The following is a 12,097-nucleotide window of genomic DNA, read 5'->3' as shown; positions in this document are numbered from 1 at the left end:
ATAGTATAGGTTATGCAATTTCTGATTTATTATTTACACAATTGCTTTACTACACTATCCACAAAAATAGAAGTTTTCCCTACAAACAGCAATGGCAGTTAAGCTCCCCACCTGCTATTAAGCTTGCCAATCAAAAAACTCACATTCAGCTGCACAAATTGCCTGCAAATAAACGCCTAAGTAGCCAGGTCCTGCAATGTGCCCTGCAGGCCACAGAAGTCAGACTTTAATCGACTGGCTAGAAAAAGCAAATTAATAGTTGTGGGTCTCTGGTTTATCCCCAAGAGTTTCACTATGGAGCTTTATAGAAAAGGAATTCACTACTAATTTCACTCTCCCTTATACAAATGTCAACCATCATATTAGCCTATCCCTTAAGGACACACTGGCAAATGTTTTTGTGAAAAATATTGTAACAGCAACATTGTTATGAGAGTCCAAGTTATTTGGCAATCACACACACACCAATATGTTAAAATAAATAAATCCAGTATTATAGGTAATAAAACTGCTCAGATAAATATGCTTAAGCATAACAATCAGATTACAGAGTAAAGCAAATCTCAGCAAAATAAAATGCTTTAGAAATAGTGGGTCTGTGATGTACTTAGATTAGTAATGTATTCACTTGTGTTTTGAACAAATTAATAGAATTGCTTTTCTGAAGAGTTTCAATCATGACTGTTACGAAAATAAATAAAATAAACTCTATTTTCAAAAGCATTATCCCACAACAATTCACCTACTTACCACCAAATCCTTTAAACTAGTTTTGTATTATATCATTCATATGCTCACTTCACGAATTGGCTATATCATCTTCTCTTTGCTCGTTCTGAACAGAAATAAACAAAAAGGAAATCCTTATCAAGATACATAATTCCTGCCCTAATCCTCTCCCTCTAATAAAATAACATAATACAAATAATGCCTAAATGACATCAAGAGTTTGGGGAGAAAAGGAGGAGGGAAGTGAAAGATTGAAAAGAAAGCACTGAGGTTTCTGTCACATTCAATTCACTTGGACACTAAAAGTGCTCTCATTTTAAGCTGAAATGTATAAAAATAGTGTTTAGGAAACTTTCCAGATGCCAGCGTGAAAAGTAAACTGCATTTTCTAATGCCTTAAATTAATTTCATCTCTTCATTGCTTGGTTCTTGTGTGATGCAGAGAGAAAGAGCAGCTGCCGTGACATACGTGGATTTTATGCTACCTATAAACATGAAACTATAGTTCTAAATATTTTAATATAGTACAGTGATCGGGCCATTGGAATGTTTAAATTATTACCATATTCAACAAAGAGCAGTGCAGAAAAGAAGTAGAAAGTGAAAGAGTGGCTTGAGAGAAGCCATTTTTTAAAAGTTCAGAATTTTGTAATGCAAAATGCTTACAAAATTCATTTAGTGGAGTTCACCAAATTAAAAAAAGAGTACACAGAGTCAGCAGAAAAAAATATTTTGGCGTTGTATCAGCTTTAAAACAAGACAAGTAAGATAAACATAAATTTATGTTTGGGGGGGGGGGGAGAGAAATAAGTAAAAAAACCCTATTCCATTTATAAAGGAGAAAGGTTTTACTAACTGAAGTCATATTTTTTTTAGCCTACACTGCCATCTTCTGGTTCTGTAAGCTATATCATCATGGTATGTCAAAATGCAACTGCTAAGTTAAACGTTTAAATCTAAAAAAGAACAAGCCTTAATATTATGCACATTTGTATTAATAGAAGATACTGAGATGTGTAGCATTTATACAGAAAAGCACTGAATACATAAATGAAAAAATTATTTTGAAGACAGAACACAACAAGACCAGAACATACAAACCAACTGCATAAAACTATGGCTACAAATTCCACGTAATCTACAAGCACTCTTGCCTTGTGGGTTGGGTTTTTTTTTTATTTGTTTGGGGTTTTTTGTTTGTTTTTTTTTAAATACTTTAAACTATTGAGGTAATCATTTAAACTTTGAGTTAAACAACGTCATTTGAAAATGACAAGTAATTTAGGATTAGACACCTTAAAAGAAAAATGCACAAAGTGGTATTTCATTAATTAATAAACTAAAATCAACAATATATTTTAAAGTACCTATCTTGCCACACTTAAACTACATACATATGAAATTGCCTCTGTGCTTCACTATGCTGGGGGAAAAAAAAAAAAAAAGAGTATTTTGTTTCTAAAAATAATTATTACAGCATCGTTCTCTAGTTTCTGGAACTATGGCTTACCAACTTTTAAGGTTACCAAAAACAACTTGCGTGATGCTTTAGGTCCTGCTCCAGTAACAGTAACAAAGAGACATTTTTGCTAACTAAGGACTAGCCACTATTTAGATCATCAGTTCATGAGGCTGGCCCTAAAATTCAGACCTATACTATAAGAAATACACGATGTATGTGGCCCTGAGAAAACTTACAATAAACTTGGGTAGGTTTTAAATACACAGGAAAGTAAAAGGCAAGGTAAGAACATTTGTGACATTTACAAGAATAACTTATTTTAAAATGAGTATGAAGTTTCAGAGCTTTTTAAATTACTTTTGAAACAGGCAAGTGTTTGATGTGAAAGAGCAACTACAAGGAATATTTTGAAAGATAATAACAAGTTCATTAGCATGCAGAATAACTTGGTCTAGGTTCTGATCTGACTCAATTCTTAGTCTCCTGTGCTAGATTGCAACATACCGGATTACAGTATACTATTGTTTGGTTTAAATGCAGAAAGCAAATAAGTCAAGTTTCCAAATAGAGTTCAGTTTACAGGGCTACCAAAATAAATATGGATATTCTTTGACAGTCTTCATACTTCTTAACTTTCTTAAAAAGTGAGCAGAACTTCTAAAAACAGTAACATTTTTTCTTTGAGGACTTGACTTGAAGAACACATACTGAAAGTTTTGGAACCCAATAATCTTCAAACCTAGTAGCAACAACTAATATTTGCACCTAGTTCAGCTGAGTCTGCAAGCATTGCAAGTTAGCCAACACAGGCCTCTATGCTTTCTTTACCCAAGATGTAATTGGATGCTTTTTACTCGATGTGGTAAGATCCAGTCTTAGTGGAATCATAGCTGTTCCCAAGGCAGTAGCCTAAATAGAGGAACCTTACCCAGTTATTCTTAATTATCTTATCGGCCATGGCAAGTACTGAGTGAATGTCAAGAATTACAAAGTTTTTGCAGGTTCTTCACAGGAATTTCAATCATACAGCTAAATTCCATTTAAATTCCTTTGAAAATGCCAGTGACTGTAAATAAGGTTATCTGGGCTGATTTGAAGAATGAATTTCAACGTCCCTTGAAAGTATTTTCTTCTCACTGCAAACAAAAAATGGCCAGAAATCCAGCACCTAGTGTGTGTGCAGTTAATCTCCACAGCATAGGAAATTTGTGATGGGGTGCAGTCCTTTTAAAGAAAGTAGCATAAGATATGATCGACTTTCTGGGACAGAATTTGGGAGATAAATGCATCTGGAATACACAAGCATGTGCTAATTTATACTTGGACCAAAACTAGATACAATGGACACTGACACATTATGCATTTGATGAAAAGATAGATATAGCTGTAGTTCAAGCATCCCAGAGGAAGGGAAATGCAGTGTAAAGTCAGATTCATAAGGTACACTAGCTGTAGCAAAAGAATAGAAACAGGTATCATATTGATGATTACCTTAAATATATAACGAGAGCTCTGTAACTACATGTAAATAGAAAAGCAGAAAAACAAGTTTGCACATTTAAATGTCTCCCTAGAATGAGTTGCAGACAAATGTTAATGCTAAAAGATGTTATCTGTGCTTATATGAAATAGCTTAATGCTTTATAATAAAGTACATAGGGAAATTAACATGTCAAACATGTAGACTACAACATCAGGCAAGAATGCATTAGATACCAAGACTGCAGTATGGCTGGTAGAAGACAAGATGGTTTACCATACTTCAAGGGAAAATTCAGTCATTCTAAAGTAGTGCTTAAGATGCACACATGGTTTAAAACTTATGAAGTGATTTTAATGCCTTTAAAAAGAAACCTGCACATACCATTACATTTAGTGCTTTGAGAAGGCTTACTTAATCATGACTCAGTGTATTTAAGTTGGAAGAATGACTAAATCAGGAAGCAAAACTGAAATAGGCAAGATACAAGAAGTTTCAAGTGATTTTGTTGTTGTTGTTGCTGTTGGTTGGAAAGGGGAGGGGTGTAAAAAAAAAAAAAAAATACTTGCAGGCATTTTTCCAGGCTCTTCCAAGGTACTTGCAGATACTCCTTCAAAATAAAACTTTGGAATCCCAGACAAACTTCCAAGGAGAACCACTAATCTATAATGTAGTAATGTTCCATATGAACAGAACTGGCATTAGACAATTTTATAAACAAGTTCTTTGATTTTGTATCTATGTTCTGTGTAAGGACTCAAGCATGCTAGCCTCTGGCTCTGGCCTGAGTCAGTGCTCAATGACATGAATAAACTGAACAAAAAATAAAGTTCTTGCTGAATTCAGTGAATGTTGAGTTAGAACTCAAATACATGAAAAATAAGATAAGGAAGTTTTTGATCTCTATTTCCTGAGTTCCATTCCATGTTTATATTTGCATTACAGGACCAAAGGGAGGACAAAAGGACTTTTCCATATGAGGAAAGGATGAAAGAACTGGGTTTGTTCACCCTTGAGAAAGAAGGCTTACGGGAGACCTCATCACCATGTTCCTGTACTTAAAGGGTAGTTCTTTAGAAGTTGAGCCTTGACCACACACAGTGCACTTCATACTTGCCATTTAATTCACCAAAGTTTCTTTCTTCAAATATAGGCACATGGAAAATAAGGATGTGATTGGTGACAGCCAACACGGCTTCACTAAGGGCAAATTGTGCCTGACAAATTTGGTGGCCTTCTATGATGGGGTTACAGCGTCAGTGGATAAGGGAAGGGCAACTGATGTCATCTACCTGGACTTGTGCGAGGCATTTGACACTGTCCCGCACAACATCCTTGTCTCTAAATTGGAGAGAACATGGATTTGATGGATGGACCATGCAGTGGATAAGGAATTGGCTGGATGGTCGCACTCAAAGAGTTGTGGTCAATGGCTCAATGTCCAAGTGGAGGACAGTGATGAGTGGCGTTCCTCAGGAGTCGGTACTGGGACCGGCACTGTTCAACATCCTTGTCGGCAACATGGACAATGGGATCCAGTGCACCCTCAGCAAGTTTGCCGATGACGCCAAGCTGTGTGGTGTGGTCGACACGCTGGAGGGAAGGGATGCCATCCAGAGGGACCTTGACAGGCTGGAGAGGTGGGCCCGTGCGAACCGCATGAAGTTCAACAAGGCCAAGTGCAAGGTCCTGCACGTGGGTCGGCGCAATCCCAAGCACGACTATAGGCTGGGCGAGGAATGGATTGAAAGCAGCCCCGAGGAGAAGGACTTGGGGGTGTTGATTGATGAGAAGCTCAACATGAGCCGGCAGTGTGCGCTTGCAGCCCCGAAAGCCAACTGTGTCCTGGGCTGCATCCAAAGCAGTGTGACCAGCAGGTCGAGGGAGGTGATCCTGACCCTCTACTCCGCTCTTGGGAGACCCCACCTGGAGTACTGAGTCCAGCTCTGGGCGCCCCAGTACAGGACAGACATGGAGCTGTTGGAGCGAGTCCAGAGGAGGGCCACGAAGCTGATCGGAGGGATGGAGCACCTCTCCTATGAGGACAGGCTGAGAGAGTTGGGGTTGTTCAGCCTGGAGAAAAGAAGGCTCTGGGGAGATCTAATTGCAGCTTATCAGTACCTGAAGGGGCCTACAGGAAAGATGGTGAGGGACTGTTTATCAGGGAGTATAGTGACAGGACAAGGGGGAATGGGTTTAAGCTGAAGGAGTGTTGATTTAGGTTAGATGTTAGAAAGAAATTCTTCCCTGTTAGAGTGGTGAGGCCCTGGCACAGGTTGCCCAGAGAGGTTGTGGAGGCCCCATCCCTGCAAGTGTTTAAGGCCAGGTTGGATGGGGCTTTGGGCAACGTGGTCTAGTGGAGGGTGTCCCTGCCCGCAGCAGGGGAGTTGGAACTAGATGATCTTTGAGGTCCCTTCCAACCCAAGCCATTCTATGATTCTATGATTTTTCACTTGGAAGGATACCTTGAGTTTATCAAGCATATTATTCCTCTGGATAACAATTATTTTTGGGAAGGAAGCTTTGTTTGCAATCAGACTCATTACACAGAAGAAAAAGAACACTGAAACATAAGATTTGTAATCTCATTCTCTTGTGTTATTAATATGTCTTTACTAATGCTGAAGTTAATTATTTATCATAGTAAGAGAAGAAACACTATATGGAGTATCTGAACCCATTTAAATCTCTTAAAAAAAAAATAAATTCTTTGATCAGTTCACCCAAAACTTGAATTATATAATCTAGAGTATTCTTAAAGGCAGATAATTTCTTACAATTTTCAAAGAAAATAAAGGAAGGCTTCCTACTTCACATAAGTGAAAACAATGAAATACAGCTTCATGTAGTTGAAATTTGTTCCTTGATCAGAGACACATTTTTAAGGACATTGTGACTTTGATACAAATAAAGCTATAATGAATAGATGGAGTGTTACTTTTATGCATGCTATTGGATTTTTGGACTTGCTGCAATACTGATTCTAAATGTTTTAAACTTAGCTTTTGTACTTTTTACTTAGAGTGTATAATAAAGATTGAAAATCTGTTACATTTCAATAAACGGTGTGTCACAGTTCTTTAAAGCATTTTAGAGAATATAACAAATATAGAAGGCAAAAATTTTTCTATTTTACTCAAATACTGTTATGAGAAATTTCCTCCCAATGTTGGTTAGAAATAAACTAAGCATTTTGCATTAGCAGCAAAAGAGAATCAAACCAGAAAACACAAGCAACCCTCTTAAACTATCTGGAAACATGTTTTACTGCTGTGGAAAAAAATGGTGAAGATATTGACTTGCCAAGGTCAACAGAGCCAGTGGCAAAGCCAGGAAATGCGTTCTTAACTAGTCTTTACCTACCACACTTGTCATCTGAAAGTTAAAAAGCATAGCTTGATTCAGGGTATTATTATGAACCAAAAAAAAAAATTACTGGAATCTGTTTAACAGAAATAAAATAATACATGCATATGAGGAAAATAGGACAAAGAAAATACAAGCCAGTAATATGATAAAATTACATAAAACTTTGGTTGCAAAGGAAAAAAATTCAGGAGTTAGCAATAACAGTGTTGTAGCTGATGATGTAAGGTACAAAGAATATTTTTGAGGAAAATAAACTATCTAATGAGTTGGTGTAACGTGGTATCAGTTGGTGCAATAAGATTTTACCTCCCTCTGCAAATTTTGTCTTATGTCATTCACTAACCATTTATCTATTCAGGAAAAGATTACAGTGAAGCAAAGTTGTATGAAATGAACACAACAAACAAATTTGCTGAAATAGATGTTCCTTACTGGATTTCAGAAAACTCACACATGTAAAAAAACCGGCTCTGTTCCTTGGTCTTCAACCTTTATCAATTCTTGAAAGTGAAAGACAGTAACAGATATCAGAATATTTTTTTTAGTGCATTGCTTTCAATTCAAAACAAAAAGTTTACCACTTGCATAGCATGCATATTACCATTATCTAGAAAAAAAAGTAAATTAACTTTCTCTTGTACATTAATCTGCTGACAGGGAGGGAAAAAAGAAAAGAATATTTTACTTTTAGACTTTGAATTTCAGAATTCTTATTTCAATACTTATACTGTATTTTTCAGAAATAACCCTTGATTTTTTTAAAAAATTGTTACACGGCAAGTATGCCATAGTGAGACATCCCCGTACACTAGTTCTTTTAATATTGCCCTGGGTGTCCTATTTCAGTACTCAAGTAGCTGAGATATATGGCAGAAACCCTGGATTTTTCTAACCTTGATCAACAAGAAGAAATTTTCAGCTGAACTGTGCAAAACTGCTATAATTACATAAATCAAATCTGGAAAGCACACGGTTTATATATAAACCATAAAGTCTCTGTATTACCCATCAAACTGAAAGACAATAAAACAGACCTAAGAAAAATGAAGGGGAAAAAAAATAAGAAAACTAAATCCATTAACCATTTTTAAAAAGTCCTTTAATCCAATTTACTCCTTACATAAGAATCATCAACAATGTTTCAAAGACAACAGAAACATGTATTCGTATTCAAATTTCCAAATATAGATATATATTTAAGGGTAACTGCTCTTTTAATAATAGGCTTCATTAGAGGAAAAGACATTTTGCATCACTGTTGAAGAAGTCAGTTCTGAAATAACTGAATTAGTAAGTTTTGAACAAACTGCCCAGTACCAGACATCCAGGCAGCTGTAAAAAGCAATCTATTGCTATAGAGGAAAGATTTACCTGGCAAAAGATCCAATACAACATAAAAAGACAAACTGGAATCAATGAGAAATGAATTGGATTAATGGACAGAAGCATATTCTTGCATGTGTTCAAGCTACTGGGAAAGTAATAGAGCCAGCAGGTATAAAAAAGGCCTTCCAAATGTCTGCTTACCCTTTCATGATCCAATCATAGCCATCCTGTTAATAAGGTTGGATTACATCCTAGATATTAATTTGGCAAACAAAACAATGGTCTGATTCAGTCTGTCCCCTTCAAATATGCTGAAAACAATCTGCCACTGATAATCTTGCCACACGTGTACTCCTGAAAAAGACATCTGATCCATTTATGCCTAGATGACAGTAGAAGTCTAAACTCAAATACAAATGACATAAGGCTTTCCCTATTCATTAATAGCCTGTAAACTTGTCCTCTGTTTCCCAAGGAAATGCTAAAACATTGGCAGTGAAGGAAGATAGTTCAAAGAATTATGGACTCCTTTCAACTACAAATAAATAAATACTATATATATGAATAAAAAAGATTGCTGGCTTAGAAGTAGGTGAAAGCATAGCTTTCTCACTGGCCATAAGAATCCTGTTCTGCTGTTGCAATTCGTTTTTGCAAACAGTTTCAGCATCCTGAGCCTTCGTAAGAGATTTTCCCTAACAGTGTTGATAAAACACCAGTATTTTGGTTAGGCTAAACGGCGCTTGCCCAGCACCAAGGCCTTCTCTTTAGCTCGTGCTGAAACCCCCCAGCCCCCAGTGAGCAGGCTAGTGGCAGGCAAGAGATGGGGAGAGGACACAGCTGGCACAGCTGATTCGAATTGGCCAGAGGAATACTCCATACCATGCAGCATCATGCTCAGCAATAAAACTAGAGTAGTGGAAGAAGGCAGAGGGTGGTGTCCATGGGGGGGTTGTGTCTTCCAAGGTGGGCATTTCTCGGAGACTTGCTGGGCATCGGTCAGCTTGTGAGAGGTGGTGAGTGACTGCCTCTGCATCGCTTGTCGCTTTGGTTTCAGGTTGTTTTTCTCTCTTCACTTAATAAACTGTCTTTAACTCATCCCATGAGTTTTCTTGCTTTTGCTTTTCCTATTCTCTCTCTAATCTCATTGGGCAGGTGGGAGCAAGCAAGTGGCTGTGGGGGTACTTAGCTGCTGGCCTGGGTCAACCCACCACAATGTATTAAGTGCTTTGGTTCTACATTCTTTCCCTTCTCCTTTGCTGTGGTCTTGCCATTAAGCAGAAACAATACTTTGTTTTGGATCACTGTTTTCAGACAGTCTTAATTCCTGAAAAGAATCTGCACAGCAAGCCAAATCCTGTACAACACCTGGGTACCAAGAGCGGAGGTTAACAGAAAGGAAGAATCACAGAGCTCCATCCTCTGGAGCTGAACATTCATGGTGTAAAATCTGAAGACGGACTATCTGAAAGACTCCACTATTGCTGTAGGCATACTGTCCATCAGCCCATATCCATACAGAATCAATATACCACCTCTTTTCTCATCTATAATCACATTGATAACATGGAGTAGCATAGTGTTTATTTTAATGAGTTCTACTATAAGACCTTAGAAAAAAAAAAAAACTGTAAAAGAACTTGCATTCCCACATTTTGTCCTGGAGAAATTCCACCTCACCAGTAAGGCTCATTGATGATGCTACATGAAAATGGAACACCTATTTCAAACACCTGTGAAGTTAATAGTGGCTTTTCTTCCTTACTGCAAGGAAAATTAAAATGTAGGAACAGAACATTAATATGGCTAAGCACAGATGGTCACGTTTTCAGCCAGAAAATAAAGGTTTTAATGCTTTTAGACATACACTTCTTTCTAAAGTGCACATACTTCCAAGAATTGACATTTCTATATGGAAAATAAACATTTCCAAGTCCAACGTAGTCAGACAACACATCCTAGATTTCCTACCTAGACACACAGAGTCAAGGAAAAATACTTTATTTATTTTATGGCTCCTCAATCACTGTATTTTCTCTTTTAGGAAGGTTTCTCATTTTCTAAAGCTTTGAATTAGCCACAGAAGTTTTATGTGTGTGTGTATTTATAAATTACAACTTGTATGTTTATTTTACCTTTTGGAGAACTGAAAAAGACAGTTCACAAGCATTCTAATTAATGCTGTTCTGGTAAGTTTAATCAACTAATGTGCAATCTGTGTATGACTTAATATATGAAATGCTGTTCTGTGATTTTAAAGAAAGAAAATCAGAATGCATTGCCCAGAACTTGGGAACAGAAAATTAATGGAAAATATCTCTGTACCTCAGTTTAATGAAACAACATCTGGAAGATTACTTGTCTAATAAAAAGTATATCAACAAGCCTGATGCATAAAAGAAGTAAGAAAAGTATATATTTTCTAAATGTTACCATCTGGGAGCTTTATGCAAGAATACTCTTATCGGCTGGATAAGTTCTCTGATTCTCTATGAGTGCAGAACACTCTAAGTGGCTTCCCACAGTGGCCTCATTATATAAAGTTCTCTTAGGAGTTATTCTGCTGTGTATTTCTGCTCCATATCCCAGCAAACATTGACCTACTCCATTTATTGTCATCATGGCTAGATTTCAGCTAGCTTAATGAACTGATTATACTTTTTTCCAAACACAGAAAGCACATTTTGAGCAAGAATAAGTGAAGGCAATAATGACAGTTTGTAACAAAGATTTAAGTTGAATGCCCAGCACTTTAAAACTCAGACTAATTATTTAAGTATGTAACATCAGAGGTAAGACAAATTTTCTCCACACCTTTTTCCCTTCACCTTTGCTTTTCCCAAAAATAACCTTAGCTTTAAAATTTTTAAAAAGTTTATCCAGTTAAAATGTTAAACAATTATATCAAAGACTACTAACATCCTGTGAGACATGAAAATATAATCTATGTCCAAAATGAAGTGAAGTTCCAGATTACTAAAACAGGTAGTGACTAGAAACATGTGGCTCAGCTCAAACAGGTGTGAACAGGTTTTTTTATCATTAAAGTCTATAATTTTAATTTCCCCATTCTTGAAATTCCAAACTTTATTCCATAAGGAAAATTCAAGATGAGAGTTAAAAAGAAGTCAAAACGGCTACCGGTTGCAGGCAAAGCTCTACTCGACTTCTATGCTGGAAAGCATTTGTCTACAAAAATAGCCCTGGCTCCTAGCAAGAAGCTGAATATAAGTTCACGTTACAGCAACTTTATCACATTGCAAGGCAAAACCTCTCACTGCTTGTGACAAGATGACAGCATGAGATGGTGTACATCTCCAAATGCACAGTCATGCAAGCTCATGTACAAGCCAGAAAGAAATAGCCTAAGTTGCCTTCAGCCTCAGCTAGCTGCTGCTGAAATACAGACTTTTAAAAGTGCTGTTGAGCACATAATTTCTAGTTAATTTGTATAAAATATATGCACTTCTTATTTTAAATAAAGGTGTCTCTAATGTCCACCTATATTTTTGGTGAATGTGCCATTGAATTCTTACCAAGGGGTAAATGCATAAAAAAGCATTAAAAAAGGGGTGTGTGTGTGGGAAATTTAAAAAGCAAAATCATTAAAGACACAGTGGCATTGACACCCTTCATTAGTAGGGACCCCATCTGGATGGGTAATTCACACACCTGTCTGGATGTGTAATTCAACTTCATCTATAAAAACAAATGACCCACCTGTAGTCTCC

At 36.8% G+C, this 12,097-nt stretch overlaps 1 protein-coding gene across 29 annotated transcripts in view; it reads right to left on the bottom strand.

Moving 5' to 3' along the window:
* Window positions 1-12,097, bottom strand: part of RBFOX1 (RNA binding fox-1 homolog 1) — a 907,584-nt gene that overhangs the window by 578,142 nt on the left and 317,345 nt on the right. For 4 of the 29 annotated variants that reach the window (XM_054843140.1, XM_054843142.1, XM_054843149.1 and 1 more), the window contains exon 4: window positions 751-835. The exons of the other annotated variants lie outside the window; for them this stretch is intronic. The gene's annotated coding sequence lies outside the window, so the exon portion shown is untranslated. The remainder of the gene's footprint in view (window positions 1-750; window positions 836-12,097) is intronic. 29 annotated transcript variants of the gene reach the window in all.

The sequence above is a fragment of the Grus americana genome, chromosome 15 (genome assembly GCF_028858705.1).
Source record: "Grus americana isolate bGruAme1 chromosome 15, bGruAme1.mat, whole genome shotgun sequence".
NCBI classification, from domain to species: Eukaryota; Metazoa; Chordata; class Aves; order Gruiformes; family Gruidae; genus Grus; species Grus americana.
The sequence above is the reverse complement of the archived record's forward strand: the minus strand, read 5'-3'. Positions and strand labels throughout refer to the sequence as shown.